This window comes from Lucilia sericata, unplaced genomic scaffold (genome assembly GCF_015586225.1).
Source record: "Lucilia sericata isolate MDLA Ls3-8-SP2 unplaced genomic scaffold, ASM1558622v1 Contig000107F_arrow, whole genome shotgun sequence".
Classification (NCBI taxonomy): Eukaryota; Metazoa; Arthropoda; class Insecta; order Diptera; family Calliphoridae; genus Lucilia; species Lucilia sericata.
This window is the reverse complement of record NW_023994139.1, coordinates 352,763-374,477: the sequence shown is the minus strand read 5'-3', so window position 1 is coordinate 374,477 and position 21,715 is coordinate 352,763. Positions and strand designations below refer to the sequence as shown.

The 21,715-nt window shown below is 31.0% G+C and overlaps 1 protein-coding gene across 1 annotated transcript in view; it reads left to right on the top strand.

Annotated features, from left to right (window-relative positions):
- The window catches only part of LOC119600202 (WD repeat and FYVE domain-containing protein 2), a 76,714-nt gene that overhangs the window by 19,475 nt on the left and 35,524 nt on the right, over positions 1–21,715 (top strand). The gene's annotated exons all lie outside the window — the stretch shown is intronic.

The following is a 21,715-nucleotide window of genomic DNA, read 5'->3' as shown; positions in this document are numbered from 1 at the left end:
TCCCGTTCCATACCATCTATTGGTTCCTCCCCAAAGTAGCACCTATTTGCTAAAGTTATTCTCCGTTTTATCTCTATACTGACATTATTATTGCCGTTAATTGCGGCTCCCAAGTATATGAAGTCTTTTACAACATCAAATTTATAGTATCCTATGTGTATGCGATTTTCGAGACGTTGTGATGTTTTAGCGCTCGCAATTAGGTATTTTGTTTTGTCCTCGTTGACCTTTAGGCCCATGATCCTCGTCTGCCTCTACAGTTTGTCAAATGCTGGCCGCGTGTTGCGACCAATGATGACAATATTGTCAGCATGACACTTTTATCGTAAATGATGTCAGCGGTCCTAATTTTCGTCTCCTGCAAGATTTTCCCTATTAATAGATTGAAGAAATCACCTTGTCTAAAACCTCGATCGGTGTAAAACAATTCTGAGAGGTTTGCTCCTATCTTCACAGCACTTTTGGTATTCTACAGCGTCATAATGCTAAGCCGTACGATTTTCGTGGGAATACCAAGTTCGGACATAGCAACCTAGAATTCTCTATCAAACGCTGCCTTATAGTCGGCAAAAAAAGTTGGTGGTTGTCGATTTGTCTTCTCTAGGAGTTGACGTAACGTGAATATCTTATCTATGGTGGTCTTACCAGGTCGAAAGCCACACTGGTACTTGCCTATCAGATCGTCAGTATATGCCTTAAGTCGTTCACAAATAACACCTGATAGTATTTTATAGGCTATAGAAAGGAGACTTATCCCTCGATAGTTAGAGCAAATAGTAGGGTCACCTTTTTTGTGTATAGGGCACAAAACACTGAGGTTCCATTCATCAGGCATGCATTCCTCAGACCATATTTTGCATAGGAGTTGGTGAATACATCGTACCAACTCTTCGCCGCCATTTTGGAATAGCTCTGCGGGTAAGCCATCGGCACCCGCGATTTATTGTTCTTCAGCCGGGCTATGGTCATTTGTACCTCCATGTGGTCAGGTGGCGGTATGTCGATGCCGTCATCATTGATCTGGGTATTAAAATCTCCATTTGATCTCTTTCACCGCCTGCCAAAATTTTCGAAAAGTGATCCCTCCATAACCTAAGTGTACTCTGTACGTCCGTCACTAGATTACCACTATCATCCCTGCAGGATGACACTTAAATCCCTCAGTATGGCTCTTTATCTTCTCAAAGAATATCCTGGTCCAATTCCTGTCATAGTGTTTCTCGATTTCCTCACATTCTCGTCTTTCCAGTTCCTGTATTCATCTCGTCCTGTGCAACATATTGCTGCAGGGTTGCCCGGTATGCAGCATACTTCTCCGCAGTGGCATCACGACATTCCTGGTCATACCAATGGTTTATTCTAGGACGATCATACCCAAGCACCTCTTCGCCAGCTGTTCGGATTGCATTGGAGCAGTTCGGTGAGTCGACAAGAATAGTTCTGGATTGTTTGTTGTGATTGAAGGGCATCGATCGCACAAGTCATCGAGACGGTCGTAAAAGCGGTCCTTGACTCCTTCATTATTTTCCGCGGTCGGCGCGTGAGCGCAAATCAGGCTGATGTTAAAAAATCTGTCCTTGATGCGAATTGTGGCTAGTCGTTCATTCACAGGTGTAAAATTGATAACATGGTTTCGCAGTCGTTTATTAACCACGAAGCCGCAACCGAATTTGTGCCTATCCGCACTACAGCCGTAATAAATGTCATGGTTCGCACTTTTGCAGCATCCTTGCCCTATCCACCGGATCTTCTGGATTGCAGTAATGTCGGCCTTATACTTATCTAGGACGAGGATTTGTCAGTTGGATTGTTGCACCTGGCCTGTAAAGGGATAGAACATTCCAGGTGCATATTCTCAAATCATGATCCTTAATTTGTTTGCGAGGTTCGCCATCTAAAGGGGTTCCATTTCTTGTTCTTATTTTTCCTCTTTTCATTGTAATATTTTTTTGCACTGTGGCCTACAAATCCAACGCAAAAGCCTCATTAAAGCCTAGAGGTAAAGGCTGTATCTCACCTTAGCCAAGAACCAACGGGTGTTGATTGCCGTTTCCAGGGGTTACCAAGAGGAGGTTGCCACTTTTACAAGTGGCGGTGTCATCCCAAGTGATGACACGGTGAGCAGACTTAAACTGGTCTCTAAAGGGATAGTTAAACGGCTCTACAAAGTTAAAGCGATCGTCACGTTACCCTGCGAGAGTCAGCTCCGTACCCCCAAGTGTAAACCATAAATCGAACTTGAACAATTGTAAAATTGTTTTTTCTTCAATTATCGGGATTTTTTACATGATTCATAAAAATATTGTAATTCGATTATTAACAATTTTTGTCAAATCTAACGAGTTTATTGTAAAAAGTAAACTTCACAAAATTAAATGTCACAGAGCCTTTGTTTGATTCAAATTCTTAATGTGTTTAATGAGTTTATATTTTAAATATTATAAAATATTTATTATGCTGTATCTGAGTTCTGTTCAATAACTAAATGTTGTTACTAATTTTCACAAAAATATTCGAAATTTGTAGTGAAATACAAAAACAATTTGTGATAATTTGTAACAATTTTTTGTTATTGAACAGTGAATTTATTAAAATTAACCAATATATAATAGAATTAAACAAGACGATTAAATTTTCGACATTGTTTGCTGATTCGAAAGTTACAGTACAAAGTCCCTGTCTTCCACTTTTTAGTAGTGTGATTCAAATAATTTTAAAACTGAACATAGGCACTGGTGATGCAGTCAATACTTTCCCATTGTGTAAAACTAATTTTCAACAAATTATTCTTTGACATAAATGAAAAAGTACGTATCTCAAATTATACATTTTTGGAATCTCTATACTCAACTCTAAGTTGTGTATCTTTATATATAAATCGGATTAGAATTTTAGGAAATATCAAAATTTTGGAATGTGATTTATTTTAGTTTTGTACTGAAATTCAAAACTTTAAATTTATAATATTATTTATTTTAACATTAAAAACAAACAAAACCATGAGTCGCATGAACATTCATACAAGTAGGTTGTGTTACGCTTGTTTTATTGTTTTATTTCAGCTGCATTAAATGAAATGATTGCTGAAATTCATATACACTGCACTTCACTTGATTAAATTAATAAATTGTTGCATATTTATTTAAATATATCCTTATACATATAGACTGCCACTTAGTAATGTTTTCTCCGATGTCCTAAAACTTCAAATCGCAGGTACTGTTGCGACGTAATTCCTAAGAATTGTTTGTGAGGAATGTTATATACTGAATAATATCACCTATCACATATCGACCTAATTTCTTCACAATTTTATTCCCTTCTTTATTGTCCATAAGTCTCATGGAGGTTTCTTAAAATTTTAAAATTTGCTTAACAAAATTGCTAAAAGTTTGAAACTGGATTTTTGAAACTGCCGTCTGATAGTTACTCATTTATGACTATACCCCAAACACGGTTTATCTAATAAGGATAAAAACTCACGGTTAAGTTAATACGAATATATTTAATGTAATGACATGGTTTTATTATAATATTTCCCAAAATTTGTTATTTTTTTTAAATATTTCTCATTTAAGTGTTTTGTGACACTAAATGATTGGAGGAATTTGTAAAAACTTTTACAATTTTTTACCGATTTTTGTGTTTTATATGTATCTTATTGAAACGATAATTGAATATATTTTCCAATTATTTGTTGTATTTGCAAAATTTGTAAAATTTTGTAAAATTATGGAATTTTATATTTGGGACTCAAGTAAACCGTCAGAAGGACTAAAAGATGAAAATGTGGAAAATTGGTGGGTGATTCAACTTTTCTATTTCCACATTCAAAATCAGCACACTAAATAACATTGGGATTAGTGAAAATTATTTAAAAAGTATTTCATCGTTGGCATGACATTCCAACATTGTATTATTTCACTAATTTTCGTCTTTGTAGTAATATACAAATGTATAACACATCATTTTACTATTACAATTTTAACATAACTTATTAGGCTATTATTTTTTGCAAAATAATAATTTGATTGTAAAAAAAACAGTGAGGGGCTGTGTACATTAAGATAAAAAATGAATTAAACTAAAATAATTTTGAAAATAGAAACTATCCGTATACAAACCATTTTTGTTGTTTTTTGGTTTTATGTAAAAATGGATTAAATACACTCGTAAACTTGATTAGGTTCATTTGGAATAATAGTAAGGCAGAAGAAGAAAATGGCGGAATTAAAGAGTTTTTGGAAACTTTCCTAAATCACAGAAAAAAGTGTTATTATTATCAATTTTATAAGAAAACAGTCTGAATACAAAAAAACATGAAAGGGCGTACATATAGAGTTATAACAAAAGCGGACAGAGAACTATCATAAAAGCTGCATCCATTCATCAAAAGCAGGGCAATGACAGAAGATGTTCTATTTTTTCTCTTCTTCGTCGTTTTAGATCCTACAAAAAATTAAGGGGAGTTTTAGCCTTTAAGCGTGTTTGTCACTGGCCAATGACTAGTTATAACCTTTATAAGTATTCTAAAATGGAGTCTATTTAGGTTTAACGTTAAACTTGTCCTTTTCGAGTCCATGAAGGGCCAAATCTTTTTAGTCGCAGTAGGTTGGTTCGCTCGCTGGTTGTCATATATGTTCCAATATCCAGGAACCTAACTGAGGTTAACAAGTAATGTCTATATTACCTCAAGAGGCATCCGACGTTCTTATAATTCAGTCTCACTTGATTGTGTCTAATTCCATTTCTTCGTGGTATTTAGACCTTATACGGGGCTCGGTGCTACATACTTTACCACAATATCAGGTGGCTTGCTTTCACCAACGCACAGTGAGGCAGAAAGAAAATTTTTTTGATATAAATCTGGCATTTCTAAACGGCTAGTCTGTCTTTCCCAAAATATAAAAATCTTTGATACCGGATAAGGAACCAAAAAAATTGCACGCGTTTAAAAATTTTACATGTCGAAGGTACCCTATTTTGAGCCCCATAGCGCCGCAGTGGTATAGGAAAAAAAAAGAGGGAAATAATTCGGTAACTTCTAAACGGTTAATCCGATTTTAATGAAATTTGGTATGCACAAAAAGGAGGTGTTGTCGAGTTTAGGTTTTGAATTTGGACCTTATAGGCCAACCAGGGGCCCGGCGGGGGGTCCTCAAATTAGGACACCTCGGCTATGTTAAATTTTTAAAACGATCTTATTTCTTCATTTGAGTTCCGATTTAAAAAAAATTTCGTATATAGAATCTTCTCATCGAGCACTATAAAAAATGTCGTCGTAGCAGTAAATTATCTCTTATAGTTTAGGAGATATTCGCATTTGAAAATTAAAATTTTAAAATTTTTACCGTCCTTACTTTAGTTTTTTGATAATAGCGGGTCCAAATATTCCCGATTTTCGCCATTTTTTTTTATTCGCTTAACAACAAGTCTATATATCAAGCAGTGAAAGAATTATGTAAAAATCATGACTGAGTCCAAAGTTATAGGCATTTTAATTTAAAAAATTAAAAAAAGGCGATTTTTTGACATTTTTGGGGGAAAAAAGTATCTTTTTCTTTTTAAGTTATCTAAAAAGTTTCTAAGAAGATGTATATAGAATTTATACTTTTTGAAAAGCTGACTTTACATAAAATACGATAAATGAAACAAAACCTAAAAATTTTTGATACCGAGGGGACCAGATCCATCCAAAAAAAACCCTATTTTTTATATAAAATTCAATTTTGAGCAAAAATTCTCAAATCGCATAGTCGATATCAAATTATAGTGACCTGTTTTATATGACCCAATATGTTCTTAATCATTTTGTAACGGGTTTCGATAACCCCGCCCCTGGTATGGATATAATAGGCAAAAAACCAAAAAATCCCATTTTTGGGATTTTTTAAAACTTTTTTGGGAATTCCGGGATTTCTAATAAGAAAATTCGAACTTTTTATTTAATTTTAGATTTTGAGTAAAAAAATCTACCTAACTGTAAAATTTCATCAAAAAATATTCATAAATAAAATTTTTATTGCAATTTGAAAAATTTGTATCTTCGCAAAAACTGAATAGAAAACATTTTTTAATTTTTTTAAAAAAAGTATTCCGCGAATTTTTTAATTTTCAAAAATTATATACAGTTTTGAAAAATAGACAAAATTACCTTTCCATTGATATATAACATGCCTACCTAATGTTTTTTAAGTGACAAATTAATTAGGGAAAACTCAACATCTTTTAGAAAATTTACCTAGCACTATTATTTTCATCCATAACGTTAACTCTTAAATTTGTTACATATATTAAAAAATTTTCAGGTATTATTTTTTAAACTGTAATGATTTTTACCCCTATAGGTCACTTTAATAGGTAGCTTATTAAAGTGACCTATTGAGGAAAAATTCATTACATAAGGATACGTTAGACATATTAGGTAGAATATCATAACCCTTTAAAAAATAATTTAATTTAAGTACCTGTAATTAATATATAAGACAGGTTTATATCTGTTTGTAATTATTTGTAATTTTCTAACCATGGCGATCGTACTAAAAAAAAAATGATTTGTGCTCCATTTTATTTGAACACTCTTCAGCTCCTTTTCAAGATAAAGTGAACTTCTTATTGAAATATATTGAAACTGCGCATAAAAATAAAGTGGATAAAACTGATATATGTAAAATTGAAAATTTTATAAAATCAGTTGATATAAAACTGAAGAGTGTTCGGTATTCCATTGCTAAATTTCGATCGAAATTTTCTGATTGGCTGGATGAATGTGTAGAAGTTGCTATTTGCGTATCAACTATTGGTGCTCCCTGTAAGCAGTATGAGGATTTGAGCTCAAAATCTAAGAGGAAAAGGTTATCAACTTCACTAGAAACCTTATCTAACGAAGAAGTTTCGGACACTTTTAAAGCAATGTTAAGAAAAGAAAAACAGCCTTTGGATGCCATAAAAATTGCAAATATTCTTCCAACCGCATCACCAAGACGACTGAAAAGAATTGTAAAGAGTATACCCACACCATCATCTGATACAACGTTCACTGAGGAAGAAGCTATTGCGCTTATGTTGCAGCTGGGATTAAGTCGTGATAACTACATAACGTTAAGAAAGGCGCTATCTGAAAAAGGAGTGGATGTTTTACCATCATATGACAAAATAAATGAAAAGAAGAAAAGCATTATACCACCTCCTATTGAAATAACTGATCGGAAGGCTGTTATTGGACTCGGCGCTCTACTCGAAAATACTGCTTTAAGGATTGCTTCTGACTTTTCTTCAGACCAACTAAAAAAAATAAATTCTTGTGATCTTCAACTCATTTGTAAGTGGGGATGTGATGGATTATCAGCACTCTCGGAATATAAACAAATCAACACAAGTGAATCATCTTCCGAGTATAAAAGTGTATTTATGGCATCGCTAGTTCCATTAAGAATTCGAAAGTATGCTGACAGCGATTCTCCATCAACCAGTTTCGATGATATTTGGAAGAATTCGACTCCAGGATCCAAAGCTTTTTGTAGGCCAATAAGCTTTGAGTATATAAAGGAATCCAAAACAACAACGCAAGATTTGATAAATCGTATTGAAGCAGAAATTAAAAACTTGGAACCTATAACAATCGAAATAGAAAATTATTCGTTTAACATGTCCTATGATTTAAAACTTACAATGATTGATGGGAAAGTTGGAAATGCCATTACAGGAACATCATCTACTTGGTACTGCTACATATGTGGTGATAAAAAATCAGAATTTTCGAATATTTCCAAGCAAAGATCAATAAATGAGGAAACATTACAATTTGGAATATCCCCCCTACATGCTCGCATACGATTTCTGGAACATTTTCTACATTTAGCATATGATTTAAAGTACAGAAGCATACCGGAAAATGCAAACAAAAGTGCAAATAACAATAAGGAGTTAATGGAAATGAGAGCCAGTGAGAAACGAAGAATTCAAGAGGAATTTAAAAAGCGGATGGGATTAAATATTGATAAACCACTCACAGGATATGGAAGCACAAACGATGGTAATACCGCTAGACGTTTTTTTAAACATTTTGAAACTACTTCCGAAATAACCGGAATTAGTATGGATTTACTGCAAAAGGTCAATATTATTCTAATGGCGATAAATAGCAAGCATAAAGTGAACGCAACAAAATTTGGAGAGTATTCTACAAAAGTTTCTAAATTACTTTTGGAATTATATCCCTGGAAAGAAATGACACCTACAGTTCACAAGATATTATGTCATGGAAAGGTCATTATAGAACATAATATTCTGCCTTTAGGAGAGCTTACAGAAGAACCCCAAGAATCGAGGAATAGAGACTTTAAGCATATTCATCAGTTTAGCTCAAGGAAGTGTTCTAGGCAGTCTCAAAATGAAGATATTTTTAATAATCTGATTCTATCTTCTGATCCTGTTTTATCTACTATAAGGAAACGTTGGATTTGCTACAAAACGTTAGCATTTGAAAATATTCATGAATTTAAAGATTTACTTTATCTTTTAGATATGGACTACTGTGATACCGATTATTTTACAATATTATATTAATTTATAAAAAAAAAATAAACAAAGACTATTTTTATATAAAATAAATACTTGTTAATTTTTTTTAGGGATAAAGAATAAAAGATTAATCGTAAAAAGTGGCTGTAAAAATTCATAAAAATTTAGGTAGTAAAACATGCCTAACAAATGTATGGATGAAAATAATAGTACTAGGTAAATTCTCTAAAAGATGTTGAGTTTTCCCTAATTAATTTGTCACTTAAAAAACATTAGGTAGGCATGTTATATATCAATGGAAAGGTAATTTTGTCTATTTTTCAAAACTGTATATAATTTTTGAAAATTAAAAAATTCGCGGAATACTTTTTAAAAAAAAATTAAAAAATGTTTTTTATTCAGTTTTTGCGAAGATACAAATTTTTCAAATTGCAATAAAAATTTTATTTATGAATATTTTTTGATGAAATTTTACAGTTAGGTAGATTTTTTTACTCAAAATCCAAAATTAAATAAAAATTTCGAATTTTCTTATTAGAAATCCCGGAATTCCCAAAAAAGTTTTAAAAAATCCCAAAAATGGGATTTTTTGGTTTTTTGCCTATTATATCCATACCAGGGGCGGGGTTATCGAAACCCGTTACAAAATGATTAAGAACATATTGGGTCATATAAAACAGGTCACTATAATTTGATATCGACTATGCGATTTGAGAATTTTTGCTCAAAATTGAATTTTATATAAAAAATAGGGTTTTTTTGGATGGATCTGGTCCCCTCGGTATCAAAAATTTTTAGGTTTTGTTTCATTTATCGTATTTTATGTAAAGTCAGCTTTTCAAAAAGTATAAATTCTATATACATCTTCTTAGAAACTTTTTAGATAACTTAAAAAGAAAAAGATACTTTTTTCCCCCAAAAATGTCAAAAAATCGCCTTTTTTTAATTTTTTAAATTAAAATGCCTATAACTTTGGACTCAGTCATGATTTTTACATAATTCTTTCACTGCTTGATATATAGACTTGTTGTTAAGCGAATAAAAAAAAAATGGCGAAAATCGGGAATATTTGGACCCGCTATTATCAAAAAACTAAAGTAAGGACGGTAAAAATTTTAAAATTTTAATTTTCAAATGCGAATATCTCCTAAACTATAAGAGATAATTTACTGCTACGACGACATTTTTTATAGTGCTCGATGAGAAGATTCTATATACGAAATTTTTTTTAAATCGGAACTCAAATGAAGAAATAAGATCGTTTTAAAAATTTAACATAGCCGAGGTGTCCTAATTTGAGGACCCCCCGCCGGGCCCCTGGTTGGCCTATAAGGTCCAAATTCAAAACCTAAACTCGACAACACCTCCTTTTTGTGCATACCAAATTTCATTAAAATCGGATTAACCGTTTAGAAGTTACCGAATTATTTCCCTCTTTTTTTTTTCCTATACCACTGTGCGCCGCCGCTGGAGCATTTGTGGGATCCATTTTTAAAACTTAAATTCGAATACTCCTTGGCTATGCCCGTGTCAGACCCGATCAGACTAGAAATGCCAGATTTATTTCCAAAAAATGTTTCTTTCTGTCCCGCTGTGCAACGCACTCCACATAACTGCCGATCCATAAAATAAGAATGATTTAATAACCATGTCGTATAACCAATATACATTTTTCAGGCTAGTTCCCTAGTTGATGCGAATCGCGTTTTTGTGGCTTGCTGGCTTGAAATTGAGGTTGTTAATATTAAGGTTCCTTAGAAGTGGTGAGTCGCGAACCGCAATTTACAAAAAATATAAGATATAATCCTCAAATTTTGCACAAACAACTTTAATAACCATGTGAACATTTGGGTAATAAATTAGGACGTGATCCCTTCCATATGAACTGCCAAATGCATATGAATAATTTTGGAATAGCTAGCAATAGGGGCGTGGCACCTACCATACTAATTACATAGAAAAATTCGAATATCTAGGAAACTATTAGAGCAAGAATTCCCAAATTATGCACGGGTAACATTGAAATATATGTGAACAATTTGGGGGAAAATAGCCGCACTAGCATTGGGGACGTGGTACCCCTATATGAATTAACTACAAAAATTCGTATATCTGAAAATCACTAGCACTAGAATCCTCAAATTTTGCACTGGCAACATCGAATCTATATGCGTAATTTAGGAAAAAATGGCCGAACTAGCAATGGGGGCTTGGCATCTTAAATTCGTATATATGGGATTCTGAGGGATTTGGCGAAAAAAATACGCGAACTATTCATAGTGGGCGTGGGACTTTTCATATAATGAAAAAAATTTGTATATATTAGAAACTAAAATACATAATGAGATCTTAAAAATTTGGTACAAATACTATTTGCATTACACATACACATGTGTATGTATAGCCGACTATTTTCCTATAAAAAGTAAATGTGAAAAATCGTAGAGTTTTTTATTTACAGTTTTAAGAGTAGCGAATCGCACTGGGTATAGCTATTAAATATTTCAAAATCTTAAAATTGCTAAATCGAAATTATTTTATTTTTTGAACAGATTTAAAATAAATAAAATATATTTGCCCATTAAATTAAAATAAAGTTGGGAGAAAGAGAGAAAATTTTTCCAAGTTTTAAGTTTCGAATTTCAAAAAAATCGCTCCAGACGTTTGGGCGTGATTGCGGATTGGTTATGAATAAAACCAAAATTTTACAAATATTTCGTTCAGTGCATAGAAAACCAAAGAGTAAAACACAAATATAAAAAAGCTAATAAAATTGACATGGCATTTATCCAAGAGTGCCACATCAGGGCAAACAGGCGCATATCCCTAGATGGCTACAATGTTTTCCTAGACAATTCTCCTGTCGGAGTGGCAATATTATTGAAAAATAACATTTCATTTGAAAAAGTATTTATTGATATCAACCAATTTCAAACTAATTTTATTCAAATTAAGATTAATAAGAACAGCCGACTCGAGAGAATTCTAATTGGGTCCGCTTACATTCCTACAAATTTATCTCGCGAATCCTTGACTGGCGGACTGAACGTGATCCTGGAGACAGCAAGCCGTTTCGATGGTCTGATTCTCGGGGGTGATTTCAACGCCAAGAACACATCCTGGGGTGATCACTCCGAAAATATGAATGGAAAAACTTTGTACAATTGGCTTCAAGACCACACATTAGAAGTTACCCGACTTTGTGATATTTGGCCGTCTTACCCCAATAGAGACTCGTTTCTTGACCACTTTCTTCTGGGCGCACATTTTGTAAACAGGGAGATTCCAAACTTTAGGATTACTAGTTTGCCAACTTTCTCGGACCATTTCCCCTTAAAATTGGAGTTGAGATTAGAGAATACAGAGTTTATATTAAATCCTGCACGTTTTCATACCTCATATAAAAAGTCGAACTGGAACAACTTTAGACGTGACATAGATATTGCCATGAACTCTATTACACCTCCTGAATACGGAAATCTTAGCAACAATGAAATAGATGTTCTTATAAATGAATTTAACTATATTCTTAATTCAACTGCCAGTAGACATTCGGAGAAAATTTAACTAATGGTAATAAAACACCATTACCTGAAAATATTAAGAAAATGCTCCACGTGAAACACTAGTGGCAAAAAGAGCTTAAAAAATATACCATCGAACTGGCAACCGGACTAGCGTTGAGTATAACATTCACTCAAAACAAATTGGCCTTTTAAGGATAATCCTGAAAGATCTAATTAATATGGACCATGCGCAAATATTCAGCAACAAGTTGGAGAATATAAAGCCCGGCCCATCGGCGTTTAGGGAAATTTATATTATGGTGGGGAAGGGGAAATCTGGCTTCTGTTCGCAAATCATTGTCAATGATACTACCATCTCTAATGATTCTGAGATAAGCGAAGCATTTCGTTCTTATTACTCAGATGTGTACAGTGAAAACTTACCTGTGTGTCCCGTTTCCGACCTCTCTGAGCGAGTTTCATCATACATCGCGGATTGCCCCCGACATATTTATTCGTTTGATATTTCCTTCGGCTCTATTCGAAACGACGACAGTTATCATTTCACAAATCCTCCTGAAATTAAACAAATTATAAACTGTATTAACAACAACAAATCTCATGGCATCGACAATATACCAAACTTTTTAATAAAAAAATTACCAGACAGCTCTCTGAGGCTCTTGTCATGTATTTTTAACAATTGTCTGAATAATTGCTACTTTCCTAAAGAGTGGAAAACCTCTAAAATCATTCCAATTGAAAATAAAAACAACAGCACTCGGATTGAGGACTTCAGACCCATCTCATTACTATCGAATGTTGGTAAAGTTTTTGAGCATATCTTAAAGAAAAAAATTTTAAATGAATTTGCTTTCTGTCCTCTGCCCCCTTTTCAATTTGGATTTAGGCGGCAACATTCTACACAACACGCTTTACTAAAATTCCACACCGATGTCACTAAAAACTTAAGGGAGAAGCGATCTACTGTGGCAATTTCCCTAGACATTGAAAAAGCATTTGATTCAGCTTGCCATAAGGGGATTCTATACAAATTAGCTGACTTAGGCGTTGATCCTTTCCTAGTGAAACTTTTGGCAAATTATTTCATGGATCGCGAATTTTACGTTGGGATAAATAACTCGTCCTCGTGCTTCGAAGGGAAGAGTCCTGGCACCTCTGTTATTTAATATATTCCTTTATGACTTCCCACATACCATGGCCGGTTCAAAGGCAATATTGTACGCTGATGACTGCATGATATATTCACATTACGAGTTTCCACTGCGGGCTTTAACAGAGGCCACGGCACATCTCCACATAATCAATGAATATTATAATAAATGGGGAATCCGTATAAATACTTCAAAATCCGAGGCAATTTGCATTAGAAACTTGTTAGAAAAACTAGAAATGTTTATAGTATATTATTTTTATAAACTCAATGAGAATTAAAAGAATCTACTACAAATCATTAAAGTATTAACAAAACAATAATACATTTATATTTTTATTCTTTTTTTACAAACCATTTTGTTGTATTTTTTTTTGCTGAAAAGAAAGCTTAGACCATTACCTTTAAGAGCTTTGTGATTACTTAGTGGGATGCGAGTGGGATATATGGGAAATTCTTTTTTTTTTTAGATTTTAAGAAATCAACTTTATGCATTAAATATTTCTTTCGTTTAATATTTTGAAAATTAAATGATGACGAATTTTTATTCACAAGACTTGAAAGAAAACGTTCATAAAATTTTGTGGTCGAGAGTAGTTCCATGTTGGAAAAATAAACACTCAAAGTTAAAATTTTTCAAAAATGTAATTGAAAGCAAGTAGTTTTTTTACATCTTTTTGATGTTATGAGGGCGGTTTACAACTTAGAAAGTAAATTTTGCTAATGTAAGCTGTATACACTTATTGAATGACTATAGTCCATATTTAATTGTTGTGCGATTTATAAGTAAAGAATTACGTGGTCGCAATGTTTTGAAACCAAATTTATACAATTTTACAAAATTTCCAGTTTTTTATATAAATAAGAAAAAGTAGACATTGTAATTACGCGTCGTTTGATATATATCTCCAAAATGTGCTCTAGAAGGTATCTCTGCGGGAGAAGCTTAAATATTGGAAAAACAAACGTGAAAGTTTCGAAAAAAATGTTTTTTTTTGCGAAGCACACTAACAGCGTAACTTCAATATACCCAAAATATCGCGTGATCGAAATACTTTTAAATTTTACATGTTGAAATCATAAAGTCGCGATAAAATATTAGCATGCAAAAATGTTAGAGCAAATTTTTCATTTTTTTACTTTAGCGAATTTTCGCATTATAAATAAATTTTAAATTCTGAAATTTATCAGTAATCAATCTTTATATAGAAAGAATTGGTTTGCATCAAAAAATTTAATGAATGCCTTTCGTGGACCGAATACGCAACATTCACAACATAAATCGATGAAGCACACCAAAACCGCTAATTTAAATTGGGGACATTATACATCAACCGGTATACGAAAATCGATAAGCCGTTTGAAAAAAGTACGTTTTCGCATTAAGAAACGGAAGCAGAAGATAATTATAAACAAGCAGTTATTGGCTAGCCACAAAAATATTTGCATCAAAGTTTCTCGTGTGCAGAAAACTCAGTGTTTTTCTTTTAAGAAAAACTTGTGAAGCATATCCACAAGTTTTTCGTTTCCGCTAATTAAAATTAATAAAATTTCTTTTCTTTTAAGTTGCTATTATTAATGAGGTCTATAGCAAAATCTATAAGCCGTTCGAGAAAATACAACCATTTTGGATTTAATGCAATTTTTAAAAATATAAATAAAAATATAAATAAATAAATAAATAAATGCATAATTTTTTTAGTTAATGATTGTAAATTAATGTATTAATTCATCATGTTAAATAGTATATAAGAAAATGTGTACTTAGTTTTAATAAATAATATTTTTTGAAGAGGTTGAAAAAACTCTTGAAAAGCGAATTTATCCACGAATATTTAAAATATTTGGGTTAAATTAATTTTTATTTTGGTTCCTTCGTTGTGGGTTATATCCACGCTTATATTTTGGAGTTTAATATAAAAACGTTATTTTGGGACTTTTTTTAAACTGTTATCTTTAAACCGCTATAACTTTGGCGGCTTTTGCTACAAATTATTCACGAGAAGATAATTGTACTTCTAATATTTTAGACAATGTCCACACAAAATATCGCTGATGTGCTATTAAAAAAATTTATAATTTTTTTTAATCCCAAAATCTAAATTATATTTTAACTCCAAAAGCAAAGTTTTTGAGTTAAAATAATATTTTTTTCACATATGTCCCTTGCATCTCACTAAGTGAAATGGTCTAAGCTTTCTTTTGAGAAAAAATACAACAAAAACGCCCATTTTGAAAAAATAGGGGAAAAAAGTGCCAAGTATTGAAAAAATTTTATTCTTGAGTAAAAAATTTTTTTTTTTTTTGATGGATATCCCACTCGCATCCCATTATGGGACTATAAATCCCTTAAGGAAATTGTATAAGCTTTCTTTTAAGCAAAAAAAACAAAAAAATTTAAAAAAAAATATAAAAAAATATTAAAAAAAAATTAAATTTTGGGAAGAATGAAGAAATAGCAATCTGAACTCCTTTGGACAATTTTTGCTAGGACCAAGAGGTGAAAAGTTACACTCATTTGAATAAAACCCTGTATGACCAAAATGTCCTACTTTGAACCCCTCTAACTCTGGCAGTTCTTGACCGACAGTGCTGAAAATTTGTGTGCCTACTATCCCATAGCACTAACCTTGGTGCAAATTTCATCTAAATCGGAAGACATCGATTTTTAAAGTTTGGTCACTTAACACGAAATTCCCATATACTTACGCTGAAAAATAACACTTTTTAAATTAATTAAGCGTATACGTTCTCTAAAGCTTCCCTAGAACTAGTTCCGAGGTTGACAAATTCGATCAAAAATCACTGATTAAAGAACTAGTTCCAGAACCGTTCCAAGGAATGTGTCTCGGCTCCATAACGCTTCCTCAGAACCAGTTCCGAAGATGACAATTTCGAACAAAAATCATTCTAAATTTAATTTGCCTAAATTTGATTAATGGACTGTTAAAAAAACTAATAAAAATGAAAGAACGCATAATTTTGGTTACATTTGTTTACAATCTTATATATTTCCACCAAAAAGTATTAATGCAATTATTACACCCTGTAACAATTTTGAAATAATAATTTTCACACATAGAAAAGTTGATATGCATATGAAATTAGAGTCCATTTAGAGCGATTCTCCGATTTTTATAATCAGCTCTTATGTCCTTATAAAAGGACTTCAAAGTTGAAAGGGCTTACAATTTCAAACGGATATTTTAATTGTTTATATGAGTTGTATGATGCTAATATTGGTATCAAATGAAAGCTGGGAATCTGTACATTCTATCTATGTATATTATTTATTTGACTCACTTAGACAAAAAATTGGAAAATTAATAAAATTAAAAAAGGTCTCATTTTCGAAACTAAAATTTGTAACTACTTTTTTGTGGCAAATTTTCTTTAAGCTTTCATTTCATTTTTAATCCTGATGAAATGAAATAAATAATATTATTTTGAAGCAGAGGTTCTCAGATTGATTTGATATTAATACCAAATTTTTTATATAAAATTGGAATTCCATCTTTTGAAATCGTATGTCCTTTAAACATCAAGGTCCTTTTACAGGGACATAAGAGCTGATTATGAAAAACTGAGTACACTGAGTTAATACTAATGGTCCACAGTTTCCTGTACACATAGATTTTTCATGTGTAAAAATCACCGGTGTTATAAGGATTTTTAGACGTCCAAAGTTTAGTGGCTCTTGTTCATTAAGGATGGCCTCTGCAAGTTATAAACTGAGAGTACAATTAATGAAAAAACTAGTAAGTTTAAAAGCATTTTTTAATATTAGGCAAAAAAAATGAAAAGAAAATGAGCTAAATAAAAATTGGCACATATGTATGTAGCTTAGGGTTGCCAGATTCCGATTCGCAAAAAGCTGGACATTGGGTTTTAAAAAGCTGGACAAAACAAAAAAAGCTGGACATAAAAAATACTGAGAAAATGTTAATTTTGGTTTGTGTAAATAATTTCACAGTGATACACCAAAAAAATGCATATTTTTTTAGTTTTCCCCGATCACTTCGTTAACTTAGTTTTTAAGAGCAAAAGTATGAAAAGCGCCATTTTTGAAGTTTTAAATTTAAGAAATTGACTATCGCTCGCAATAATAGGTCTTTATCTTAACTTAATGATAGAGAGTAATTTTTAATTTATTCTCAATCAAAAAAATATCCAAAAAAGTACGCAAAAGCCAATTTTTTAAAAAAATTTGCAAGTTTTTGTTTATAAACAAAGATTTTGCTGAAATCTCAATCGCTAACATAACACTAAAAAACAAATAATTGAAACTTTGATTTTTTCCTATAAATAAATGCATATTTAAAGTTAACAAAACATGTAGTATCATTAAAATTATATTATTGTTTTAAAACTTCATGATACTAACATATTATTAAAATAAAAATTTACACAAAATCGCTAAGAGAAAGAGAAACTAAATTGTTTTAAAAACGTTAGATTGACAATATTTGTTATGATTTTTCACAACAAATAAACTCCTTTAAAAACTAATTTATGATAAATAAAATTAAAATAAATCTAATTACAAATAATTTTTTAATATTCGTGTGTTATTAATTTATATATTTCTTTCAAAAAATGTAAAATTTACCAAATTTTCGATTTCTTTGGATTGTTTACATATTCAAAAATCAAACATATGTTGTGAATATATGTTGGATATTTTTTACTGGGGAAAAAATATCCAGTAAAATCAAAAAATTCTCTATCAACGAACTGTCATTTTTATCGCTCTCTTGCTCTCTCGTTGCAAGTTTTCAAAAGTACGCGAACGGAATCTAATAGCAATTGTTGCAAATTGTTACAAATTATCGAGTACGCGAACAGACCTAATACTTATTACGACATCAGCTGTTCAAGTGTTGAGACATGTTGTCATTGATGATATAAGAGGGAAATCATAACTTAGTTGTATAACAATCAGTGTTGGCTAACATGATTTGACAAAGATAACATAAAAATTATTGCAGTGTACTAAAAAATTTGTATTTAGCTGGACAAATTAAATTTTAGCTTGAAACTGGACAAGCATCAAAAAAGCTGGACAATCCAGCCAAGTCCAGCCAGGCTGGCAACCCTAATGTAGCTTCTCGTTGCAAAAAATAATGCTCTCGTTTTCGAGCACTAATATTTTCAAATCTTAATATAGATTGTAATAATAACAAAATTGTGATAATTTTTACTTTATTCATAAGTAGTTAATATATGATTATAAAATGTTATACGTATTATTTTAAAATCGCTGTATGACCCATAGTGCAATGTCTGTCTATCTAAAATTTCAGATAGTATCACAGGTCATATTTATGATTAGAATTTAAAAAAAATGGTGGTCACAATCCTCATATTTAGCGTAATTTTCCCATCATTTTATTTAAAACAAACATTATCTTTTAATATTTTGTACTAATTTTTGAGTTTTCAAAAGAGTAAAAACACTAATATATACATTAATATTGCAAACAACTTAAAGCCGGTTGTCTATATTAGAGCTAGTTGAAGAAGTAGTCTGACGTCAATGAAATTTAGTGGAAATATTTTCCTCACCTTGTAGATTACACCGTTCGACACTGAAAATTAGACACAAACCAGATGATATAAGTCTAAAACAAGAGATTAAATGAAGCAGAATTGAGTTCACAGTTTATTATTTCGTGATCCTGTTTCGTTGTAAAAAGACTTCAAAATTTCAAAGGAGCACAATTTTAACAAAATGTTATAAATACTTCTGCTAACCCTACTATGTCAAATTTGAACATTGAAAACATAAATAGATATTAAGTAATACAAATTTTTAAAGACATTTATGACATCTTTTTATCCTGACAATATAAAATAAAAATAATACAATATATTTCCCAACTCTTCTTATTTTTTTGACACGAAATTGTTTGAGCAGTAGAAGTATTTAAAATTATTTTTTGAAAAATTTACTCCTTTAAAACTTTTAAGTCCTTTAAAAAGGACACAGGATCATAAAAAGAAAAATTAAAAACGCAGTCATTCTCCATTAAATTTATAGTATAATATCCGGTAGACGTATATTATCCGGTACATGTCTAACGATTTTTTGTCGGACGGTGTTATGTCCACTAATTTTTTCAAATGATATTCACAATTATGACCATCGGAAATTTCTGATATACGGACATTGCACTATGGGCCAGAGAGTTATGGTATGATAAGGGATGGAACAGAAATTAATTATGTATCTTTAGCTAATATTAGAAAAAAAAAATGCTACATAATCTGTTAGAAATATTAAAGGTATTCACGTCAAATTTTATCCTTGTGCAAAAGTGCAACTTTTTACTCTGGTTGACGTGAACAACCTTTTTTTGCAATAAATTTTAAATGAAAATAAAAAGTAGAAAAAAGCAGTAATTATTTTATTTGAGAAAAGTGTTGATAGCAAATGACAAAAGTTATAAAATTTATTAAAATTATATAAAAATTAAAGGAAAAATGCCGATAGAAAGTGTTAAATCACTATTAATAAAATATTTAATCGATTCGTCTTTATTTTAGTAGAAAATATATATGAAGATAATGGCAAGTAATCTTTTTCGTAAATATACAAATGTAAAAAAATGGTTTTGTAAGATTTTCATATAAACTTTTCAGAAGATGATGAAATTGCTGAAAATTTTGTGGAATATGAATTTACAACACGTTACGATGATTTATCCATCGCAGTTTCAGTGCGGCGTGGAATTTGTTTGTGCCGAAATCTAGAGCAGACGTCGGCGCTAGTATTGTTCTGACAACGAAGATTTTCGGCAAATTACATGTACACAACACGATCGCATACGAACCTCTAAACAAGAGCATCAAAAATACAAATATTTTATTTAGTTGCTTGACAGCATTCAACAAAGCAGGTTGATGTCGCTTTGTTAAAGAAATTGCAAACACAACTTGAAAAAACAAAAACAACTTGCAAAAGCAAGAGCATAATTTACAAAAACAACGTACACTCTAAATAATTTTCTAGAATGCATAACAATGAAAGTAAATAAGTTAATCTTGTTTCATACTTTTTTTGTACATTTTAATTAGAAATGTTGTTTCTATGTGAAGGAATTATCATTCTTAAGTACATTGATTACACTTTGTTTATAAATATTCGCATTTTACATTAATGCAATTTAATCTTCAAAATTAAAAATAACCAAATATTTTTTTCAGTGCAATTTCAATGAAAAAATGTCAATAGTGTGTGTGTAGTGGTGATTTTTTTATCTGCCTCTCTATCCGCCGGTATATGATCTAGAGTATGCACATTGGTTTAAAATTACATGTTTTTGGCCAAAATGTAATTTTTTCATACTCTTTTTTCGCAAATTTTTTATGACATCGAGATAAAAAACACTTTAAATTATTAAAAAATTAATTTTGTTTTTAAAACCCGTTACTTCCCAGCGGTAAAAATACACATTGTGCACTCGCTTATCTAAGTGATATTTCATGGCAGTCAGTGGTGATGCTTTCATTTATTCTTCCACTTAGATTTAACATAAAAGTGTCCTAGGCTGCCTCAACGATGTGCTCTCGCTTAGAATGTAAGCCACAATATCATTAAGACAAATTAAAATTTCACTTACATAATGTGTGGAGTTCTAAGCGAAGTTAATGAGACGCCTATAAACGCTTGCAAATAAGAATTTAATGTATGTAGATTACAATACATTTGCATTTGTAAGTTAAAGTACCATGTCTTCCGATTTTATTACAGAAAAAAAATATATTTTTTTGTATTTATTTTAAAATTATGCAAGTTTATTTAAAAATGATCATCAAATAATAAACATGTATTATAGTTAATTCAATAAAAATATAATTTATTTTAACGAAGATAAATAAAATGAATCTTAATTTTCTTTTGAAACTTTCAGTCATCTTCCTTTACAGATCCTGTAAACAATCAAGAGGAAATTGTCAGTATTAAAACTGAAATGTATGAAGTAAATTTACCCAAATTTTTAAATCGTTTCTGCCATTTAGATCACCACAATTATTTTAAATTTTTACAATAAAATAACTTTTTTAACAAAACACAACTTCACTTACAAAAGATCAACTTAAAACTGAAAAAAAAAATCTTCTTTTCTGTAGTATACAAAGAAAAAAAAAAACTGTACTTTAGTTCTGTTTTTATACCCTTCACCTTCGTGAATCACTACAGTGAATCAACTAAGATTTTTGCCTACCTTTTTTTAAGAAAATTTTATTTTTTGTTCATAGATAAAATTCAAAAAAACTGGTAAAAAGTAAATTGTTTTCCAATTGAAAATAGAGATTGTGTAGAATGGGAAAACCAAGAAAAAAATATTAAAATAAAAATTTTGGTGCATTTGAAGTTGCATTTTATTATTTTTCATCGGAATTTGCACGTCAATAAAGTATTTTGCATATTGAAATTTCCAGTTAATTTTCGTTGGGTTTTCCAAATTATTTTTTAATTGCTTTTTGGAATTTATTGTTTTATTGTTAA